The 20,861-nt window shown below is 51.2% G+C and overlaps 1 non-coding gene across 1 annotated transcript; it reads left to right on the forward strand.

Moving 5' to 3' along the window:
• Positions 1–778: 778 nt before the first annotated feature.
• Positions 779–885, forward strand: LOC138088038 (U6 spliceosomal RNA). The gene has a single exon (XR_011145632.1). It is a non-coding gene; the product is annotated as a U6 spliceosomal RNA (small nuclear RNA).
• The last annotated feature ends 19,976 nt before the right edge of the window (positions 886–20,861 follow it).

Below are 20,861 nucleotides of genomic sequence, written 5' to 3' on the forward strand. Positions count from 1 at the left end.
GATGCCAGCAAGAGCCTTTCTGCTGTTCAAAATCCATTCCCAGAAAGCACGGGGACTGCCTGGGCAAGGCCTGGGTGGGGCCAGGGAGACACCGCTCTGGGCCTAGTGCCACGTGCGTGCCCGCGTGACCTTGAGTCTAGGGGGCAACCAGCAGCGGCCCTGGCTTCCTGGGGCTCTCAGGAGGGAAGTGAATGCCCTTGGAGATGACGGGCAGCGGGATCTCCAAGTGGGTGAGGCATCTTCTCGAGCCCACACAGACTCCGTGAGAGCAGCTTCGTCCTTCCACTCAGCTAATATCTCTGTGGGGACGTGACTTTCCACTGTCTCCCTGGGAGATTTAATCAGGAGAAGAACTGAAGAGGGGAGAAAGAGAAAGAACTCCAGCCTCAGATCATAAACATTCTTCTGAAAACAGGCTGAAAACCTGACCTGCTCCCTTCTGCCTCTCCTAATGGTGTGCTTTCCACGGCTGGACTCCCATCCCACCTTCTCCAGGCAGCCTCCCCTGGCTGTTCCTGGCCACACTGACCTCCGGCTGGAGAGACTAAGCTCCCAACTCCAACCTCGCATTTACTCCTGGGCAGACCTCTCTCTGGCTTGTGGGGTGAACCTGGGAGGCCCTGAGGGTCCTTTTCTGCTCACCCAGAGTAGTAAACAGAGCAAGGAATGAACAAGAGATTGACAGGCTGTCCCACCAGACTCTGGTTTCGACAATCACAGTGAAATTTTCTGTTGGGCCTGGGGCACACCAGGTACTCCTCCAGAAAACAGAGTTGGAGTGCTCGCTTCGGCAGCACATATACTAAAATTGGAAGGCTACAGAGAAGATTAGCATGGTCCCTGCCCAAGGATGACACCCAAATTCATGAAGCGTTCCTTTTTTTTTTTTTAATTTTTTTTAAGAAAACAGAGTTGGAGATGGATAGGCTATGGACATCCAAGCTCCCCACACCAAGGCTGTGGTGACTCTGCAGAGATGGGTGAGGCGGGCCTGCCAGGAGAGGTGATACCACTTTCAGAGTCCGTGAGTCAGATGGCTCCAACACTCTGCCAGCGGTGGTGGCTGCCCCCACAAAGCCTAGTCCTGGATTTCCTCCACCATTTAAGGGCCCCAGGTCCCAGGAATTGACTTGGGGTCTCTATAAATAGCACCCATCCCATATTGATCATCTTAAAAACACACAGTATGTTCCAGGCCCACAGAGAGGAGAAAAGTCTAAATATAGTGTTGTCCCCAGGAACTGCTGCCTGTCCGAGGTGAGTGGTATAAGCAGTACATAAGCAAAGGGGTGGTCTGAGGGGGCTGAGAACTGGGAGGTGGGGGTACAGACACAAGGGCCCTCTCCACCCCCACACTAGTCCCTCTGCTCCAGCACAGCAGCCAACCCTGCTCAGAAGTTTGGTCCTGCCCCCGGGCCTCTGCACTGGGAGTCTTCTCTTTACAAGACACTGCCGCCCCAGATGGCCTCAGGATTGCTTCTTTCGTGTTACTCAGGCCTCAGTTTAGCCTCCTCCTTCAAGATGCTCTCCCTGACCAGCCAGTCTAGAGTCACTCCCATCTCTCCACCACCTCATCCTGGTTATTTCCTTTATAGCACTGGTTGGGCTTCCCTGGTGGCTCAGACAGTAAAGAATCTGCCTGCAATGCAGGAGACCTGGGTTCAATCCTTGGGTTGGGAAGATCCCCTGGAAAAGGGAATGACTCCCCACTCCAGTATTCTCGCCTAGAGAATTCCACGGACAGAGGAGCCTGGCTGGCTCCATAGGGTCACAAAAAAGTCAGACACAACTGAACGACTAACCCTTGGGTTGCAAAGAACTGGACACGACTGAGTGACTAACACACATACATAGAGCACTGGTCAAAATCTAAAACTGTCCTTGGTATCTATTTGTTTCATGGTACCCAGCCTGTCTTTTCCAACAGTATGCAAATTTTGTGAGAGCAGGTATTATATCTGAATTGTACCGCTTCTAGAATGTTCCCTGGCAGAGATTATGTGTTGGACACCCAAACCAGGTGCTCTCCGACCACCGAAGGCTGAATTCAGCCTCAGACCACCACCACAGGCAAGTCTGGGCTGGCAGAGGGCAGTGGGCATCGAAGCCCGGGCTCCCTTTGAAGCCCCACCCTCCCGTGACTGTGCCCTGCATTGTCCAGCCTCTCTCCACGGGCTGCCCTGGCTTCATCTTCTCGACTCTGTCTCCTTTGTGCATTTAGCCATAGGACTTTTAGCCCAGCCCCTCTGCTTCTGGAAATCTGCTCTCGACAACCGCATCTTATCCCCCAGACATCGACTTGCTGGAACCCTTTTCTCTCCTCAGAGCAAATCTTCCTCTCTTTCCTGCCCCTTGCCCCCAGCAGGAATCACAGTTCCTGCCATCAAAATCACCCTCTCAGAGCTGCATGGGAAGAATCACTTCACCCTAGGCCTTCCTGACCAGCCCACTGGACAAACCAAGCAACTGAGAACACCATGGGCACGCTTTCACCTCACAGATCTCCCACCCTCCCTGGGAGGGAGAGGCATCTTCCCCATAAGCTCGCACACGTGGACATACCGCACGGACACACACGCCTGCCCGCCCACCCCAGGCCCTCCTACAGCCCCCCCTTGAGCCCACCTCCCCCCGGCCAGCTCCCCTCTATCTCCTCCCTCTTAAACCATCAAACTCTTTGAAAGAGCTGTCTACACATGCTCTCTGCACGTCCTCACCTTCTGCTTGCTCCTCAACCTACTCCAGACTGAAATTCCATTCTCACCAATTCATTCATTCATTCATTCATTCATTCAACAACATACCCAGCACCACATTCGGTGGGTGCCAAGAGGGAAATTTCTGTGTTCAAGGTCACCAGCACCCTCACAGTCGCTCAATCCAATGGACACTTGTTTTTAAATTGTGCATTCTTTTTCATCTATCCACAAGCTTCTCAGAATGTATTTTAACTCTCCCTGGCAGAATCAGGAGACTCCCGGGACATGTGCCCTCCGTGCTTTCTGTGACACCTCCCACTGCTGGCTCCCCTCCCACCTCTCTGACTGCTCCGTCCCAGCCTCCTCTGCAGACTTCTCCAGCCTCAACTGTTGCAGTGTCTCAGGGCTCTCTGGACTCAACTCTCTTTTCTCCCACCCTCTTCTCCACATTAGGATTGCCCTGGCGCTTCCAAAACTACTGATGCCTGGGCCTCACTTCTAAGTGGAATGAACTAAAATATCTGGGGGTGGAGCCTAGGCATAGATTGATTTTGTTTAAAAAGCTTTCAAAGTGATGCTAATATCATCAGGGTTGAGAACCACTGGTCTGCATTCTCACTGAACAAAATCTAATTAATACTGCCACGGCCCCAACGACCAGCCTCTGCGGATGATTCCAAGTTTCTGCCTCCAGCCCAAATCTCCTTCCTAGACCCTCCAACTGACTGTAGGGTGTTGGCATCTCCCTGGAAGTACTACAGGTTCAGATCAGGACCCTGAAACATTCATCACCTTCTCTTGGTTCTACATCAAGCTGATCAACCCAAATTCCACTCGTCCATCCTCCTCTCACAGTGTGATTTGGCAGCAGCGAACCTCATTAGGGAGCAACTGAAGCTAGGGGTGGGAGAGTGGCATATCCTTTAACAGGGAAGGAAGTTGGAACACCACAAGTTCTATCACCTGTGGTCATCTCCTTGTCCCTCTCCTTCAGCTGAAAAACTTTTGGCAGAGCCCATGGTCTGCACTCGACAGGTAGTACAATGCAAAGCTGTTAGACTGACACCTGAGGCCCCACTCAAATCCCGCTACTTGGTAGGTGTGTGATGGTGCGCACGTTACTTAACCTTTCTGGGCCTTCAGTTTCACCATCTGCAAATTGGTCCTTATTATGGTCTCTGCCTCCAGGGTTGATTCAACGATTCAGCAAGATGAGTCTTATAAAGTGCTTAGTGCTGTGCCTGGCTGGCAGAAAGCACTCAGTGAATGTTAGCTATTTTTAGTACCATTACTGAGGATAAATTCCCAATTCCTGAGCGGAGCTCACAAGGGCCCCCGTGACTGTGACCTTGGCTTTAGCTTCCACTCTTCTCTTCCTCATACCATGGGACCTGTCGGGTCACTGAACAATTGTACGGTTTCACGTCTCTATGGCTAAGCTGCACCTTCCCCACCTAGAAAACTCCTATTCATCCTTCAAAATCCAGCTGGAAAGTTATTTTTGTTAGATAGATACCCTTGACTTTCCTGGCCAAAGATAATCACTCCTCTTTTGAGTGGAGTGGGAATACACTTCTATGGCTGCACACTTTTCCAATAAGCTTCCCAAGGGTCAGCAGGAATCAGCTTCCTATGAACAGAACCGAGACTGCTGTTTACCACTGTCCCAGGCTGGCCCCAGAATTCCCTTCTCCTTGAATCCCCTAAACACCAGCTCCTGTGCTCCCCAACTCCCAGCCCTCTCTGGTGCTTCCCACCACTACTCCGAGTTCCATCTTCATGTTGAGTGAGTCAATCCCAGAAATCTTCCAGAGGAACTTCAAGCACCACAGAGCCAGTACCAAGTCCCCCAAGGGCACAGCAGCTGGCTGCACCACACTGGACTGAACGCTGGCTCTTGGCACCCCAGGGCCAGTTCCCTTTCTGCTCAGATTCTCTGGGATCAGTCCTAGGTCAATTCGGCTCTCAGAAAGTAGATCTCAAGGCATTTTCACCCTGAGTGGGGCCCCCAATCCACTGACTTCCCAGGTGACCTTGGATTAGTCCTTGACCCACTCTCGGCCTCAGTTTCTCGCCACCCTGGCACGATGTGGTGATGATGATAGGGTTGGATTAAAAGTCCACTGAGGCTCATTTCAGCACAGGACTGGACATTCTGGTATAAAAGCTATGTTCCCGACTCTGGCAGTTCTCTGACCCGACCCGACCCTCACTTCTGTGACTGCAGCAATGCCTGAGCTATCAGCCTATGCCACTCTCATCCCACTTTCCAGCTCCATTACCGCCCACTCTCCTGCACCTGCCCAGTTCTAACGGGGAAAGGCTGATGGCAGCAGGAGGGGCCTGGGCTTCTGATGGAGGGGGCCTCTGCCACTCAGGGACCCTGTGGATCCTGAAGGGCTGTGGGAATCAGGGAGGGGGAGACGTGCTGCGGCATGGTGGGCTCATATGCAGTGCCCGTCTTCACCAGAATGTCTAAGCTGTCTGTGGAGGTGCCTGGGGTCTCAGCAGGATGGGAGGAGACAGCTGGGGGAATGGAATACCAGCCCAGAACCCCAAGAGGAGACTGATCCCATCACCCCCACTGGTCTCAAGCACTAAGGAGAGAAGATGACTCCTGCCGCAACCTCGGCCTGGCTTCCGGATTCGGCTGTGCACTGACCTCCAACAGGTGTTTGCACGGCGGGCCTAAGGCCAGCGCCTGGTCCCCAGCATTCCCCTGACCACGAGCACTCTCCACATATCCAGCCCCCACAAGGTTAGGAACCTCTGCTTCCTCCCAGGGCGCCACCAAAGGCGATCAAATAACAAGTAGAAAACGGCCTTCCGTCAGGGCGCTTGGATCTGCCCTGTCAGAGCGAAGAGGGCAAAGAACTCGCCCGATTCCAGCGCACAGTCTCCCCTGGAGAGAGCCCACGGAGATCCCTCCGCAGCCAGGGCTCACAGACACCAGATGTGTCCCCGTTAGGGCGTCAAGAAGGCACAGAGCTCTCTTTATGGTCGGAGCGCGCAGAGATAGGACCCACGACATACACCTTTTCCTTTCGGGGTGCACAGAGATCTGTCCCCGGTCAGGACACGCAGAGATCTCACCCAGAGAGGACAGCCCCGGCGGACTGCTCCGCAGGGCCCAGAAGGAGGGTGCATGGCCCCTTCATTCCCTGCCCTGCTCGGTCAGTTCCCCCGCTCTCTGGAGTCACACTCACTGCGCTCCTAGTCGCTGTTCTGACCTTGGGGTCTCCGGCCTCCGGAATCCGGGTCCCAATCCCAGACCCTCGCCGACTCTGCGCCAGGATCGGCCGGGAAGCCGGGGCCGCAGCTCCCCCTCCCCCGGCCCTCGACAGCGAACTGGGAAACCCGGAAGGAAAGGGAAGGGGAGGGGGCGCGCGCCGGCTAGAGACGCCCCCCCTCCCGGGGATACCCTCCAGCCAGGCTGCTCTGCGCCCCTTCTTCTCTCCCCTACCCTCGGGGGCAGAGATGGGGGAGGGAGCCTGCCGGTGGACCCTGGGTTGGGGAGGGGGCGCGCAGGGGTTGGAGGCTCCAACCCTCGGGGAGGAAAGTTGGGCGGCGGCAGGCAGAGGGGATTCCGGCCCGGCCGGGGCTGCTGGAGGAGGCGCTCGCTCACCTGCTGGTCCCCCGGCCCGGGTCCCGGGATGGGCGGCAGCGGCTCGGCACGGACTGGCTCGGCGCGGGGCTCCGGGCACCTGGCGCAGGCTCAGCGGCCCCGGGGGCGCGATCCCCGCATCCCACGGGCGCCGCCGCCGTCTCGGCTCCGCCGCTCGGCTCGGGCTCCGGGGCTCGGCGGGAGGCGCGGGCTCGGGCTGGGGGCGGGGTCGGGGGCGGGCCCCGCCTGGGCTCGGCCTGGGGCTTGGGGCCCCAGGCTGGCTCCGCCCCAGAGCGACGCGCCCCGGACTCCGCACGTGGCGCTCCGCCCGCTCTCAGGGTGAAGTCCCGGGCACCGGCCTGGGCGCACACCCCCGCGCTGACCTGGGGGCGCCCCGCCACAGAAAGCGGCCCCCGCGGACACGACAGACGCGCGCAGACCCGGCACACGCGGGGGTACACACATAGCCACCCGGAGACGCTTTGCTACAGCCACCTACGCCTACGCGGACAGGCAAATACCCTGGCACACGCGAGGTACACACTCACACATGCTCACTGACGTGGGGACCCTACCACAGCCCTCACCTCTGTGGACATGGACGAACATTGACATTCGCAGACACCTGCTGTCATAGACACACACAGACACCCACACGGACACAGGCAGACACATCACTGACACACACAGACACTGAGGCAGACACACTGTGACAAACTCAGGGACACCTACATGACTCAGAGACACACATCCACTGACACACTGACACAGAGACACACACATGGAAAACCACAGTCTCCTAGAGACGCAGGCACACACACAGCACAGAAGTCTGCACAATGGTGGACACTCTTACACTGACACATTGGTACTGACAGAAACACGCCCAGACCAGAAACAACCAACACGACAGACACAACCAACACGGCCGGGGTCACCCACACTGAAACCTACACACTCACTTCACCCTGTTGCTCTACAGGAAACGTACACCTTGACACACCCGTAGTCACTCACATGCTGGCACTGGGACAGACGGTCTCTCACACATGCACGCAGAGACCCGCACACTGACTAGTGCAGTCATTCACACACACAGGCTGACCCACAGGGAGACATACCCAGCAACACACATCCTTATTTAAAAGAAACAGGCCACCAGTTTTGCCCACAGGCCAGAAACATCTTTGGAAGGGACGGGCCATTGCCCAGAGTCAACACAGGAGCATACACATAAATACACACAGAGATACACAGCCTTTGTCTTCTTCCCCAGCAGCCTTCTAATCTCTCCTGACATTTTTTTTCAATGCTCCTAAATGTAAATAGCGCTTTCAGAGGGCACCCAGGTGCTGTGTTTGGGAGTTTAGAAGCTGTGACTTGCCTCTCCATTTTCGGGATCTTGGAGGCATCACCAGGGGGCCATCCTCCATTTGGGACCTGGGTGTGGCGCTGCAGGGATCACTGGGTGCCTTACCTATGTACTGAGGAGCTATCTGTCCCTACAGAGAGTCAGTCTGTAGGAAAGTTCAGGGCACAGGACCCTTTCTGGCCCTGGGTCTGATAGGGTGGCTGGCGCCAGATAAACCACGTTCCCGCCTCCTGCTTCTGGTCCCCTGATAGGTCTCAGGTAGGCCAGCATCTCCCACTAGCGGCCAGAGAAGGAAGTGCAGGCAATGTCAATTTTTAGCACCACCTGACCCCATGCCTCCTAGGTGGGAGGAGAGGGCACCAGAACCTAGGTTCTCCCTGAGGTTTTCCACCAGGCTTCTGGAGCCCCGGAATGAAGATTCAAACTTGCAAACGAACGTCGGGCCAAGAAGGAGACTCAGAACGGAGGCTGCTGGGGGTGGGGGTGGGCTCAGAGAGACTGCTTCATCTACGTCTAGCAAAGGTGAGCTTCTCGCACTCCTCCTGACGGTGGGCACCTGGATTTTGCTCGCAGGAGAGGTATGTACCCCAGATTTAAACAAGGGCAAAGAAGCTCATTAGAAGGAGGAACAAAAGCCCTGATTTGGTTTGGATTCAGAGATTCAGCAAACATATCTGGTGGTCTGAGAGTGGCGGCAGAGGGCAGGAAAGGTTAATGGACCAGAGAAAGGGCATCTCCCACAAGGAGCCCTTGTCAAGATCTGGGAGACTCCCTTCTCTTTGCCAGGCCCCATTTAATGAAAGCAGGAACATCCAAGGTTTTAAAAACTGTTGCCTTTTTTCTGCTCTTCCCCCTAACCGAGGTTCACAGTTGGGTTAAGCGCTTTGTCGTTGTGCACCCACAGAGGATTCCTTCCCCTCTTGTATTACTCCGTTTCATTTCTCCTCCCTGCTACCACCACCTTGCTGTCAGCTCTCTCCCCACACAGGAACCCTTCCTTATAGGTAAGGTCTTTAAATATGTACACATCTTCGTAAAATATGCAGTATTGCTGTTTGTGCCTATGGATTTTCATATGTGTGTTTACTGCCCCAGCATTTTGTTGTTGTTTTCAGTTCAGTTCAGTTCAGTCGCTCAGTCATGTCCGACTCTTTGCGACCCCACGAATCGCAGCACGCCAGGCCTCCCTGTCCATCACCAACTCCCAGAGTTCACTCAAACTCACGTCCATCGAGTCCGTGATGCCATCCAGCCATCTCATCCTCGGTCATCCCCTTTTTCCTCCTGCCCCCAATCCCTCCCAGCATCAGAGTCTTTTCCAGTGAGTCATCTCTTCGCACGAGGTGGCCAGAGTACTGGAGTTTCAGCTTGAGCATCATTACTTCTGTTGAAACTACATACAGAAAAGAGCACAAACCCAAAGTGTTCAGTGCAAGAGTTGGTTAACCCTGTTAGTTGAACCCATCCCTATAGGCAGCACACAGGTCAAGAAACCAAATGGCAACAGCACCCCAGACCTCCCCTTCCTGCCCGCTTCCTGTCACCAGCATTTCTCCCCTGGGATTAACTGCTATACTCACAGCCAGTTCCCTAGGTTAGTTTTGCCCAGTTCTGATATTTATTTAACTAGCATCAGATAGTACAAATGCTTGTGTCTGGTTCTCCTGATTAGGTTTGTGAGCTTCATCCCTGTGGCTGCTTGTAGTCATAGAAATAGTTCGTTTGTTCTCATTCCATAGAATTCCACGGTGTGAATACCCCACACTTTATCTACTCTTTGGCTGACAGGCATTTGGTGGTTCTACCTGGGGGTTACTACGACTAGCACTGCTGTGAACGTTCCGGGGTGTGAATTTCAGTGGCCATCTGTGTGCATTTCTGCCAGGGGCATACCTGCGAGTGGCGTTGTTGGGCCATGGGAGGGAGTGTGCTCACTTTTAGGAGACACGGCCAAATAGTTTTCCAAAGTGGTTCTACCAACATACTCCACCAGTGGTGAATGTATTGAGAATTCTGGTTTCATCTGCATCCTCTAGCACTTGGTATTTTTGTCTTTTTCATTTTAGCCACTTGAGTGGGTGGGAAGAGGTTTCACATTGTGGTTTTAATTGGCATTCGCCTGATGACTAATGAAATGGAGCGTTTTTCATGGTTTATTGGCCATTTGTGTGTATGTGCTTTCCATTTGTATAAAATGGGCATTGTTCTAACTTTCATTCTTTTTCTTATGTTTCTCCCTTAACGCTGTGATTTTGAGCTCTAGCCATGTTTTGGTGTGGGCAGCTAGTTCTTGGCTTTTGATAGCTGCAGCGTGTTCTGTGTTATGCACCCACCGAGTTTTATTTATCCAGTCCCCTCGAGAGGGATGCTAGGTAGGGTTGAGGATGGAAGAGTAGTAACTGGCTTGTGTTTCTGTTGGCTTCATTCTGCTGATGCCTGAGGCGGAGCAGGGAGAGATGAAGAGGCAAGCTGATTCAGGGTTCAGAATCCACTTAGCACTAGGCATCTTAGAAGGTGGAGGTGCAGGTTGGGGCTAAAAACAGGAGGTATGGGGGGAAACGGCACACAAAAACCCACAGCCCCAGGCACATGCCTCCTCCCTACCTCCCCAAGCTAAGGGCCGGTCCTTCCCCGTCCACCCAACTACCTCTGGCTCTGGGGGCGGGCATCTGGCAGGAGTGGGAAGCCTTCCTGTGAGTAAAGGGATCTACTGAGAGCTCTGTTTCTCTCTGCAGGTGCCATAACTCTGGCAAAAGACTGAGGAATTCCTCATTGAGAGAAGGACCAGGCCAAGAGAAAAGACCTCTGATCCGGGGCACCTACCCAGTCTCGTCCTGGGAGCTGCGCTCCCTCCACATGCATTGCCTTCTTCTCTCCTTTGCCTGTCTCCCCTCTGGAGGCTGGACAAGCTGAGCATTTGCCTGTCCAATTTTCCCTGTAGCTGGGGCTGGCCACGTGCTTCTCTAACGGCCTGGAGTCATAAGCAAAGCTTTGCTGGGGAAGGGCAGATTCCGGGAAAGCATTTCCTCTCCTGATAAAAGAGGACAGGAACAGTGGGGTGAGCTGTCTTGCTTCTTCCGCTTCCTCCTGCCTTGAACGAGGGCACAATGCTTGGAGCTGATGAAGCCATCATGTGGCCATGCAGGGAAGGCCAGGAGATGTGGAGCCATTGGCCCCAATGACCAAGATCCCCAGAGCCCACCCCTCATACTTCCTTTCACCCCTCGTGTAAACAGACGAAACCAGATTCTCTGTTATTTGCAACCAGGTTGTGCTGGATGGGGAGGGGTCTGGAAACCCAGGTGCTCTTAATACAAACTGTACACCAGCTCTCTTGTTTTTGGCCTTACCTCTCCTCCCCACTTCCAGAGGTACACAGTGTCCGAGTTCCAGAAATGTCCCCAGGGGTTTGAGGTGGAGGAGTTCTTTGCACTCCTTGGCATGCCTCCCTTGGCACGCTCTTTGAATTCAACCTTCCCCGCTCTGAAGTCAGTTACCATTCAAACTTTCAAAAAGTTGTCATCATATCCGCTGTTGCTTCCTTTTCCAGACGTTTTGTCCTTGTAGGGAGGGTTTATGTCTTTTAAAATTGTTTCAGTACAATTTTATTGAAATTTTAACAGTTGTCTTCAGTCCACTATATTTTGAAGGAAGTCCTCCATATCAGTTTCTCCTCCAGATAAGTTTAAGTAGCAATCACATGGTACCCTTGTGGGTTGTCAGCATTCTTCTTGGAAGGGGCTTTGCTCATGGTCAAGGGCAAGTCGCTCAGTCATGTCTGACACTTTGCAACTCCATGGACTGCAGCCCACCAGTCTTCTCTGTTCATGGGATTCTCCAGGCAAGAATACTGGAGTGGCTTGCTGTTCCCTTCTCCAGGGGGTCTGCCCGACCCAGGGATCGAACCCAGGTCTACCACATTGCAGGGAGATTCTTTACCATCTTAGCCACCAGGGAAGCCCAAGAATACGGGAGTGGGTAGCCTATCCCTTCTCCAGGGAATCTTCCTGATCCAGACATCGAACTGGGGTCTCCTGCATTGCAGGCAGATTCTTTACCCAGCTGAGCTACCAGGGGATGGTGACCTGATGCCCCCTTTATACCTAGATGAAGGACAGGCTAACAATTATTGAGGGACCACTGCCAGCTGGGACCTGCTGTGTCCTACATGTACCTTCAGCCCTAGTCACACCCAACCCCTTACCTCTGCCAGCTCCCAGCCCAAATGATGCCGGTCTTCAAATGAAGAGCCACCCCTTCCTCCAGACACTCGACTGCCATCTGCTGGAGAGTTGAGAGAAAATAGACGTAAATCTCTGCCGGCTAAGAATGTGTATTTTGCCCCCAAACTGTGGGAAGCACAGCTGTATGTGGCCGACTGCTCCACCTCGACCATCTCTTCCTCATAAACTGTTGTCCCTTACACATCAGCTCTGACCAGTGTAGTGAACTAGAGATCCAGGCTTGGAGGGTGGGAAGCTCAGGTTGGATCAGTTACTGTTGTCCACGTGTCCACGTGAACTCGGATGACACATAGAACCGTTCCAGACTTTACTCATATACAGAGTGGAATAACTATATACCCACCCGATTCGTTGGGAGGATCAAATGAAATAACACGTGAGAATTACAATAAATATTTTACAGGCTGAACTTGGCATTCGTACTGACTGAAGCCTTTTCACCCTTTGCCTTCGATTGGGTTCCCTGGAAACACTCTGAGATGGAGGTTTTCATGTATGAGGTTTCTAGGGAGTGGATTGGGGTTCAACGTCCTTGAGGATGTGAGGGAGCAGGGTTGGGCAGAGGAGATGTTGATCTCCAATGCAACTGCAACAGAGGCTTCAGCCAAAGGCCACAGGAGACTCTGGAGTGGAGTGATCCCGCGGAGTTGTCCCCAGTTGAGACTGAGCAGAGTGAGCAACCTTTTCTACCTGAACTTCAGTCATCAGTGGTATAATGGTGAGGCAGCTCCTGCAAGGCAGGGGCAGTGCTCAGAGTGGGTGCAGCTTTGAGCTGTCAGCAACCATACTCCCGGCAGCGGGAGGGACAACAGTACCTCGATCCTAAGAGGGGCTCTGGGCAGTTGGCTGCAGCATCCCCCTTCCCTGGGTCGTATATGTGGGGGAGGGTGTTGGTCTCAGCAGATGTGATATGGCAGGTGTTGGAAAAGAGCCAAAGATGGATTCTGTGCACAGAAGAGAATAAGAAGCACTACCCTGCTGTGGCCACGGTCAGATCTCCCGGGCTTCATTTCTTCCACTCAGCGGCCCTTGCTCCCAGCTTCACCTGTGTGAAGCATATTCCATAGGTGCATCCCAGGTCCACATAGGGCAACCTGCTTCCTGTTCTGTCCCACTCCACAAAGGACACGTGGTCACCCTGGGTCCTTCCATCTTCATAACTGTGACGTGGTTGCCCTGTGTCATAGCTTGTATCAGCACATTTGTGGATTCGAGGAAGAGGTTCACTATGAGAGACTCAGAGGCTGGGAACCAGAGTCTGGGCTCCTGAGTGCAGCCCACAGATGCGCTTGTGGGAGGGGATGTTGAGGGGCAGCTCCAGTGTGTCTGACAGTTTGTAGTGCTACAGATGTCTTTAGGGAGGACACACACTGTCCTCTTTGGTTCCCACCATTGCTTTCTCTATCATGTTTTACGTTGCATTATGTATTATGTGAGTGTTTGGGTTCTCCTCTTCTGGATGAGGGCCCAGCACCCCAGGAGGACTGTGGAGCACCCCATATGGTCACGTGAACGAGGATCAGAAGTAGGTGGGTGCTGATGGGAGGGACGGAAATTCTGGGCTCTGGGTAGGGAAGCAGTTTGGGGCAGGAATGGAATTGAGGCTGATGGAGGGTGAGGCTGGTTACAGGGGAGCTGGGGAGCTATGCTCAGAGCTACAGGCCCCCACCAGATGGGCACTGTGCTTAGTCACAGAGCTCCTATCACGGTTTGATTTTTCTGCCTTCGTGATGCATTTTTATTGATACACATAACTTGAGTGAATCTCAGATGTGCCACGCTGGGTGAAGGGAGTCAGCCTCAAGAGGCTACACACACTGGAAGATTCCATCTAAACGGCATTCTGGAGAAGGCAGAATTAAGGGAACAGGAGGCAGATCGTTGGGCGCCAGGGGCTGGTGTGGAGGGAGGTGCGGCGGTGGAGGGCAGCATGAGGCGGGGAGCGTTTTAAGGTCTGGGTCATGACCATGGTGGTGGTTACATGACTCTGCACTTGACAAAAACTCAGAACTGTACACTAAAAAGGATGAGTTTGCCTGAACGTAAATTAAAATATAGATACAAAACTTGAAAAAAGGAGGCATCTTTACCTTTTTGAACAGAAGTGGTATTTCCTTCAGGAATGTGTGAGTGTGTGGGTGTGGGTGTGGGTGTGGGTGTGTGTGGAAGAGAAAGAAAAGATGTGTGTGGTTCTTGAAGAGACAATGGCCAGAGCTGCTGTTTCGAGCCCCAGAGAGCTGGAACAGGGTCTGTGGACTGCAGGCATTCAATCACCACTGCTCTGTACATGAGCTTGAACCGAAGGCTCTGGTTGCCCAGAAACAGGGGTTGTGGACATTAAAATGAAAGCCTGGATTTTTTTTTGGTTTGTTTGTTGGTTCTTTTTTTTCCCCCCAGACACTTCCTCCCTAGTGCTGCAGTGGTGGAGAGCAAGGGAGGGAGCCAGTGAGTGAGTCCTGGCTCCACACCGAGAGAACCTCTGAGCTTTCTCAGCACCTGCCCTTCTCCAGCATCCACAGCATCCTAAGAGTAAAAGCTTCACAGATACAGAAAAAGAATATGGGGTCAGCAGCCCCAGTGACTCAAGCCCTGGTGCTGGGCAGACCAACTCCCAGAATCCTCTGGGCCTCAGTTTCCCCATCTCTAAGACAAAAAGCCTGTGGGGATTATGAAATTCTCTGACATTTTGCGAGAGTGCTGTAGCAACGAAGGAAGGAAGCCCACAAGCCCACAGGCACCCATGGAAGGACTCTGTCCACACGCTGACGTGTGTCCTGGGGCGCCATGGCAGATCACCCAACCCCCTCTCCCCCACCTCCACACTCCTGAGAGAAGAGGGTGAGCCAGGGTGCCCAGGCCTGACAAGAGACTTCAGAAGACTTTGTAGGGAAATTGGTTTTTTCACTGCAAGTCATTGCTTTGGGCCAGAAAATGCTCAGAACTGGCAGCAGCTGACAAAAGCCGCCTCTTGTCTGCGAGTATATCAGCTTTTGAAGAGATAAGAGGCAGGGGCTGGAGTGCAGGCTTCTCAAGAGAAGGCTGACAGGAGAACAGAGGAGCTGCCTCCCACTCTCGCCCGCTCATAGCATCGGGGCTGCCGGGGCGGGGACATCAACCATGCCAGCTCCATCACTGCTCTCAAGGGAGGGGATGGTCCCGGGACAAGGAGTGGCCTGCCTCAGGCCTGGAAGTGGCAGTGGCTGTGGTTGCTGGGGCCCCTAGGGGTGAATCTGGGGCCCTGGCATCTTCAATGTGCACTGTGGGAGTAGGGAGCTGCTCTGGACTCGTAATTTCTGAGAGGTGCAGCGAACAGGATCCCTGAGGACCCCCATACTGGAAAGGAGTGTCGGGCACCAGATCAGCCTTGCTTCCCAGGGAGCTTGGCTTCAGCTTTTAGCTATCTGCATCTTCAAGCTGAAGCTAGAACTCCTTATCACTTATTTAGATAGAGAGTAATTTAATATAAAGATTGTTAATGAGGTATTAAGTTGTCAGTTAGGTAACTGAAAAGGTGTAAAGAGAACCCTTTCCATGGTGGGTGGTGTGCCATTCCCTGAGGGTGCAGCCAAAGCGGTGTGAATAGTTATAGTGCTAGAAGGGATTGTGTTCTTGTTAGAACTTAGTCACGTGGCAACACCTAGCCATGAGGGGGGCTGTGAGAAAAGAAAGGTGGGCAGCTTCCACTCATGCCTTCAGAAAGAAAGAATGCGCCCTCCCATTCCCCACTTCCTGCTGGTCAGAATACGGGTCCAGCAGTGGGGGTCAGGGAAGCCCCCTAGAACCATGAGATAAAAGCTTCATGGTGAAGATGTCAGAGTAGCTCGATAGAAGGATGGTTCTGGAGCTGCTTTTCAGTCCTAGACGTCTCATCTGCACTTTTATGTGACAGAGTAATGAACTTCTGGCTGTCTAAGCCTCTGCTATAGGAGCCAATGCTATATTCAGTCCATATTAACTGATACAGAATAAAGCATTTGGCAAAACCCAACACCTAGTCACGATACAACCTCTCACTCAGTTAGGAATAGAGGGGAACTTCCTCAACTTGAGAAAGAGCATCCGTAAAAAACCTACAACTGACATCATATTTAATGGTGAAAAACAGGATGCTTTCCCTCTAAGACTGGGAAGCAAGGCAAGGATGACCATTCTCATCAGTCTTGTTCACCATAGTACTGGAAGTTCTAGCCAGGCAAGAAGAAGAAGTAAAAGCACACATATTAAAAAGAAAGAAAGCTCCCTATCTGCGGATAACATCATCTATTAGAAAATCCCAAGGAATCTACAAAAGCAAACTCCTATAACTAACCGACGAGTTGAGCAAGATCCCAGGAGAGAAGATCAACACACAAAATATAACCACATTTCTCTATACTAACAGTGAGCTGAAATTAAAACACAACTATCATTATAATTACTCCAAGGAAAATGAAATACTTAACATATAAAGCTAGTAAAACATGTATAGGATCTAAGTGCTAAAAATTATAAGATGTGGATTTTAAAAATTCAAGAATATCTAAATAAATAGAGATACATACCATGTTAATGAATTGTAAGACTCATTATAGTGACTATGTCAATTCTTCCCAAATTAACCTACAGAGTTATTGCAATTCTTGTCCAAAATCTCAGCAATAGTTTTTGTAGACATTGACAAGTTTACTCTAAATTCTATATGGAAAGGCCCAGGATTTACAATAGCTAAAATAATTTTGAAAATAAAAAGTGGGAGGAATCACTCTCCTCAGTGTTCAGGCTTACTACATATCCATAGCAATCAAGATGGAGCACCGGTGAGGGGCTAAGCACAAAAGTCCCTGGAATGGAAGACAGAACTCAGAAAAAACCCACGCAAAATGTCCAACTGATTTTTGACAGAGATGCAAAAGCAATTCAATGGAGTAAGGATGAAAGTGAAGTGAAACTTGCTCAGTCGTGTCCGACTCTTTGTGACCCCATGGACTATACAGTCCATGGAATTCTCCAGGCCAGAATACTGGAGTGGGTAGTCTTTCCCTTCTCCAGGGGATCTTCTCAACCCAGGGATTGAACCCAGGTCTCCTGCACTGCAGGCAGATTCTTTAACAGCTAAGCCACCAGGGAAGTCCAAGACTTTTGAATAAATGGTGTAGGAGCAATTGGCTATCTCTAGGCAAAAATATGAACCAAAACCCAAATCTCAAAGTTAACTCAAAATAGATCACATACTTAAATGTCAATGTAAAACTAAAAAACTTTTAGAAAAATATGTAGGTGAAAGATTTCAGGACTTACGTAAACTTGACATCAAAAATATGCTCCATAAAAGGAAAACCTGGCAAACTGCATCTCACCAAAATTAAAAAACTTGTGCTCTGCAAAAGATCCTGTAAAGAGGATGGAAAGACAAGCTACAGTCAGGGACAAGATACTTGCAGCTCACATACCTGACAACGGACTCCTATCTAGAATATATTCAAAATTCTCTAATCTCAACAGTAACACTAACCCAAACAATCAAATTGAAAAATGGACCAAAGACATGAACAGATGTTTCACTGAAGAGGATTTACAGATGATAAATAAGGACAAGAAAAGATCTTCAATACCCTTAACCACTAGGTAGTGGGTCAATGAGGGGTTGCTTGTGGAATTGTCCTTTTCTACTTTTCTATTGTAAAGTTAGAATAAAAATTAGCAAGAAAAAATTCTATCCAAACCAAATAAATCAACAAACAAGAGTTAAGTGAGTGGACAGAGTCTAAATCATTGTTCAGTCAAGTTCTGCTGTGAAGGAGAACAGGGATGGACAGGAGGAAGACCTCAGGAGAAGGGGGGGGGGAAGTTCGTGTGTTTTAAGGTGGGGGATAAAGAATATATTTGAAGGCTGATGGGAATGAAGACGTTGATGATGAAGAAGGAGGGTGGATGAGGATGTATGTGGTCTGGAGTACAGACTGACTTTTGATTTCAGCAGAAACTTTTTTCCATTTGAGGAGGAAGGAACACAGAGAATATGCTCATTGAGGCGGGTGAATTGGTCTATTTGCTGGTGGGAAGTTGTCTGATAACTTTATTCTTTCAATGAAGTGTAAAAGGATGTTAAATTGTAAGTGTTGATTGAGACACCAAAATATAATACATCTGACATGTTAAAGTAAGGTGCTAGACCAAGATGCAAATTTTTGAAGAAATACTGACATGACTCTTAAAACTCCACCTACACTGAGGGATGAAGGAGTAAGGCTGTCAGGATGATGATGGAAGAATTTTTTGAGGTCCAGGTGAGAAAGGGCCACCTGAATCCTGGGTGAGAGTCTTCCAGGATTCCTTGGGGCTAGAGGAATCCTGAAACCGTGGATCACCTATATATGCTATGAGACATGCATTTTTTTTTTCCTGGAAGCCCTGCAACTACCCTAAAAGTTGAATGTATTGTTGAACAGACCTATGCCAACACTCAAGAGACAGAAGAGACAAGAGGGCAGAGTAGAAGTATTTGAGCTTACCATCTCTCTCGAAAACACCAAAATCACAACTAACTGCTGAACAACTATTGACAAAAAAGACTCGAGCCTACCGAAAAAGATATCATACATTCGAAGTTAAAGAAGAAGCCACAATGAGATGGTAGGATGGCAGCTTTTGGTATATAATCAAATTCCAGATCCACTGTCTCCCACAGACTGGTAAGTAATTCTGTCACAGAGGTTCTCCCATAGGAATGAGAGTTCTGAACCCCACGTCAGGCTCCCCAGCCGGGGGGTCTGGCATAGGGAGGAGGAGCCCCCAGAGCATCTGGCTTTGAAGGCCAGCAGGGCTTGAGTGCAGGAGCTGCTCAGGACTGGGGGAAATGGTGATCCCACTGCTGGAGGGCACACAGGAGATGTCACGTGCACTGGGACTCAGGGCAGGGCAGTGACTCTGTAGGAGCCTGGACCAGACTGACCTGTGTGTCTTGGTGGGTCTCCTGGGAAGGTGGGGGGCAGCTGTAGCTCTCACTGGGGGCAAGGACACTGGTGGTGGAAGCCTCAGAGAATAGTCCTCTTTGCAAGCTCTCCCGAAGGCTGCCATTTTGGTGCCAAGACTTGACCCCACCCAATAGTCTGCAAGCTCCAATATTGGGACCTCTCAGGCCAAACAGCCAACAGGGTGGAATGCAGCCCCATCCACCAGCAGAGTCTGCCCACAGCCACCTCTAAACAGACACACCCCTTGACGTGGCCTTGCCCACCAGAAAGACAAACCCAGCTCTACCCTCCAGAGGGCAACCGGCCCTCCCACCAGGAAGCCTGCACAGGCCCCTGGACCAATGCCACCCACCTGAGGGCAGACACCTGAAGTGAGAGGAGCTGTAGCCCTGCGGCCTGCAGAATGGAGACCGCAAACAGAAAGTTAGAGACCGTACAATACATCCTTCAGAGGAAGGAGCAAGGCGAAATCCAGACGAAAACTAGAAGTGGAGATAGGCAATCTTCCTGAAGGTGGAAGGATGTTTAAGGATGATTCTTGATGGGAGGGGCAAGAGTGGGCTGAGACAGTGTACAGAGACTCATCCCCACATCCATTGGCGAGGTATTGTGGGTGGGGTGCCTGCCTTTATATCGGAACCCTGTGAGGAGGATTTTAAGAGGCCAGCTTTGGGATCCTTGCAAATGGGAGATGCAGTGGTTGGTGTTTGCTCCTGCCTGGGACATGAATCAGCTGAAAGTGGGCTGTCCTAGCTGTTGGCAGAGAAGCTGAAGGAGAGGTGGCTTTGTTGTGATGGAGATGCCCTCCCAGAATTTGGCAGAGTATTTGTCAGACCTGTGACTGTTCCCAGGCATCAGATGTGGGGTATGAGAGAGAGAAAAAGAGAGTGAGTCTATGAATCTATCAGGGCCCCTCAGCAGACAGCACCTGGAGGTGGACCGCCTCAGGGCTTCTCAGGGCTACAGAAGGAAGTGAGTAGGAGGATGAGCCGGAGGGGAGGGTATTCCTCCAAACAAAGGACCTGCAGGTGAGTGATCTCAGGAATCAGAGCGTTTATGAATTCACAAAAACTCCCAGAGTTATCTTTAAATGTTGGCCTGGCTCAGAAAGCGGGAGAATTTTCCAGTGCCCTTCTCTCTCCAACCCCCAACCCCTGTTGGAATCAGAGACAGCACCTAGGGCAAGTGAGGGAGAAAGCAATCAACACGGCCAACACCCCTTTCCAGGAGGCTGGCAGCCTGCTGCAGCCCGCCTTAGCCAAGAGGAGGAAGAGCCAGAACCTTGAGTGAAGTTGGAAACTTTGGCTGTTACACAGGACTGACATGCTAAGTATCACATCAGCGGGGGACTTAGAGTGACCAACGGACTTCTTATTACATAAGAGTAGTTAGAAAAGTTCTGGGATAATCCAAGATTTCATTCAGAAGTGTTACAACTTGTATCCCCAAGAGGAAATGCAGATAGCCAATAGGTGCTTGGAAAGATGTTCAACATCGCTAACAGTCAAGGAAATGCAACTCAAAACCGCAGTGAGATATCATCACACTCCTGTCAGAATGGCTGTCAGCAAAAAGAACACAAAAAATGTTGGCGAGGACGTCGCGATCTCGTACGCTGTTGCTGGGGTTGTAAATTGATGCGACCACTGTGGAAAACAGTATGGAGGTTTCTCAAAAAACTAGAGTAGAACTACTATATGACCCAGCAATTCCACTTCTGGGTGTGTATGTGAAAAAGAAAAAACACGCATTCAAAACCATACGTGTACTCCATGTTCATAGCAACATTATTTACAAATGCCAAGACATGGGAGCAACCACGTCTCTATCAACAGGTGAATGGATAAAGAAGATGGTGTGTGTGTGCGCGCACACACACACACACACACACACATATTGGACTACTACTCAGCCATAAGGAAAGGAATGAAATTTTCTCACTTGGAGCAACATGGAAGGTTATTATGCTATGTGAAAGAAGTCAGACAA

Source organism: Capricornis sumatraensis, chromosome 10, assembly GCF_032405125.1.
Source record: "Capricornis sumatraensis isolate serow.1 chromosome 10, serow.2, whole genome shotgun sequence".
Taxonomy (NCBI): Eukaryota; Metazoa; Chordata; class Mammalia; order Artiodactyla; family Bovidae; genus Capricornis; species Capricornis sumatraensis.